The sequence below is a fragment of the Gymnoscopelus microlampas genome (assembly GCF_963454915.1).
Source record: "Gymnoscopelus microlampas genome assembly, chromosome: 19".
NCBI classification, from domain to species: Eukaryota; Metazoa; Chordata; class Actinopteri; order Myctophiformes; family Myctophidae; genus Gymnoscopelus; species Gymnoscopelus microlampas.
Window position 1 is genome coordinate 34170062 of NC_139956.1, and position 3327 is coordinate 34173388.

A 3327-nucleotide genomic window follows, 5' to 3' on the forward strand; every position below is an offset into this window, starting at 1 on the left:
ACAACTTGGTGCGATGTGATGCGTTGTGAGCTAGTAGATATGTTATTTTCTAAAGTTTAAAAATGTTTAAAAATGTTTTTTAAACATTTCAAAAACACATATATTGTATGGGGGGGGGGGGGGTCCATTGCACAAACAATTTGCAGATGGGGGTCAACGGCCAAAAACATTCAATTGATGTCCTTGACAAGTTTGAGAACCACTGGTAGGCCTATATCTTGCTGGCGTTGTCTTTACTTGTTAATTCACTTCAAATGTGACGTATTTCCAAACAATACTCATGCTGCTTTCTGTGAATTTCTGTCAAGTCAAATCATGCTACAGAGATATGGAAGATGGAAAGAGGAAGCGTAACATTTGACAGAACTTCTCACAGAGGTTCTGCACACATGTTAACACCCGCAAACTATTATTAAACTGACAGCAGTCTTCAAGTGGAGCAAACAAGACGAGAGAAGAGTTTGAGAGCCATAGAGAGAGGCGGGGCTGTGTGTGTGTGTGTGTGTGGTGTGTGTGTGTGTGTGTGTGTGTGTGTGTGTGTGTGTGTGTGTGTGTGTGTGTGTGTGTGTGTGTGTGTGTGTGTGTGTGTGTGTGTGTGTGTGTGTGTGTGCGCGCGCGCGCGAAACATAGAAGGACTCATGGCGCTGGTATTAATAGTGCAGCAGATGAGTTGCAAATATTTAGGAACAATATGTATTGAAAAACATATATATTTGTGACTGACAACATTAAAACTATGCAAACTAGAAGAAAAAATGAATAAAGAAGAAAAATTATACTTTCACGTTCTTTTTTTAATTTGGACTGTATTTATATAGTGCTTTACGCTAGTGCTTTTTTTGGGTCTTTTTGGCCATTCAAATGTGCTTTATCGCACGCACACGCACACACACCCACACCCACACCCACACACCCACACACACACACACACACACACACACACACACACACACACACCTCCTATCCTATAGGCTCTGACGTGGTCTAACACCTATTCTTATCTGATTAAACTCATAGTTTCTCATGAATATCAACCACAAGGCGTAGGCTGTACTGACGGAAGCTAGTAGTGAACAGTTGTCCAGTAGCATCATGATTTCTGTAAAGTTGAACACAACTATCCGTCATTAAGGACCAACACCGAAAAGTTCAATAAAATAATGAATTAAAAAAGCCCCTGCCATACCCAATTGACGCCCCTGCTGAGCACCACATAAAAAAAAAAAAAAAAAACACAATACCACTCCTGTCAGTTACAGTTGTTCTCTGTGACCCTGACAAATGATCCAATGACCCACTTTCAGATCCTCAGACCACTGCTTTAGAAACACTGGTTTTGTATTCCCATAATGCACTTTGGCTGCTAAGAATGGAAGCATGAGGTTGGTGTTATGGTGAAATAACTGTAGCCACTGTGATGGGAGAATTTAACCAGTCCGTTTCAAGCAAACCAACTAATAAAAAGGTTTCAATGACGTGTTGCTTTGTGATTTCCAGGTTTACAATTGACTTCTATGTATTTCTTGTTAACTAGATTGTAACCGTGTACCTGTGTATTATTCCTATTGAGATGCTGCTCTGTCTCCATCAACTGGAAATACAACTTAAAATGTCTTATAAATAAGCTACTAGTGATCTCTTTTCAATGGATGGAGGGAGGGAGGGAGGGAGGGAGGGGGGCTGGGTGGGTGAGAGATGAATATATGAATGGATGAATGATTAATAGATGGATTATTTTACTTTGTTGATGCATTCTGGCTGGTTGCATGAAGCACCTTCAGTAAGATTTTCTTTAAAAATGCACTTACGGTTTACCATTAGGACACAGCAAACACAGACATTTAGACAATACAGCAATAGATGTTACAGAATACACATCCCTTACAAAAGGGAAATGTATAGGCTTCCAGTCATGGATAAGCAGAGAGATCTATACAGTAATTATCAACTGAGATGTTTGTTCAAATATCCTGTACATGTGGGACAAATGGTCTCTGAGTTTGTAACCTCAGTACTGTATACAGTCATCCTGATAAGTTGTTATTGGTTGTATAGCCCAGCGATTCTCGAAGTGGGATCCGTGGATACCCAGCAGTCCTTGAGGGAGTTCCAGGGGGTCCCCGCAAATTAGTTAATATAGCATCAAAGTTTAACCTTTGGCTATTTGTGGAAATGTTGACATTTTGGAAACATTTTCAAGTTTTAACAAAAATCTCTCACACAAAATCTTCAGATGGGGGTATATATCAATTTGGTGGTCCTTAACATGAAAATGTTTGAGCACCACAGGAGCGGGTGTGTTGTATCACCAGTAATAGCTTATCCCTTCAAGTATTGTACCCAGGCGTGGCGTCATGCTATGAAGCTATCTTTGAAACATTGATAACTAGAAAAAGTGCTTCTTGGAGGACAGGTCTCCGCCCGGTCAGGTACGTTATTGTGGCCTCCTGGTGGCGCTATAATAGGCCAATGTGAAAAGGGTGCCATTTCTTCCTCGGCCTAGTGGGAATGTGCGTGTGAAATTTCACGGAAATCACAAGCTGCGTTCATGATTTGAGGCATTTTGTTCAAAACGGACCAATCCTGCAAACTTTGGAAGCCAACCTTAGCCAATGAGGATGGAATATGGAAAATCGGACAGATCCGTGTTGATCACATGACTCTAGAGATAATGTATACCGATTTGCATGACGTTTGGATAAAATCTCTAGGAGCAAATGGGTTTCACACAAATCGGCCTCCTGGTGGCGCTATAACAAGCTATGTGTAAAATTTGAGGTTCTGAATTGGCATCCAGGAAGTGTGTGTGCACAGTTTCGGAGCGAGCGGGCCAACGGTGTCAGAGATTAGCTGTTCACAGACGGACACACGGGCACACACACACACACACACACACACACACACACACACACACACACACACACACACACACACACACACACACACACACACACACACACACACACACACACACACACACACACACACACACACACACACACACACGGACGGACGGACGGACGGGGGGTAAAACATACTCTCTCGCCATGCTTTCGGCCTGGCGGAGACAATTATTGAATTCCCTTTACAGCGTCTTCAACTTTTCTAATGAATCTGTCTTCTTCAGAAACGTTTTAGTCGAAACGTTAAGCAAATAGAATTTTGGCTGGGAGCCCTTTAAGAGGCCTTTAACCCACAGTGTGCAAAAAAAATACCTTATCTTTGAATTGCCTGTATTTATCGTCAGTCCTGCACCTCCCCTTCAGTGGATGTCCAGCTTGTTTTCTTTGAAAGTATGGAATTTTAAACATGAACCTGTTCTGGAAC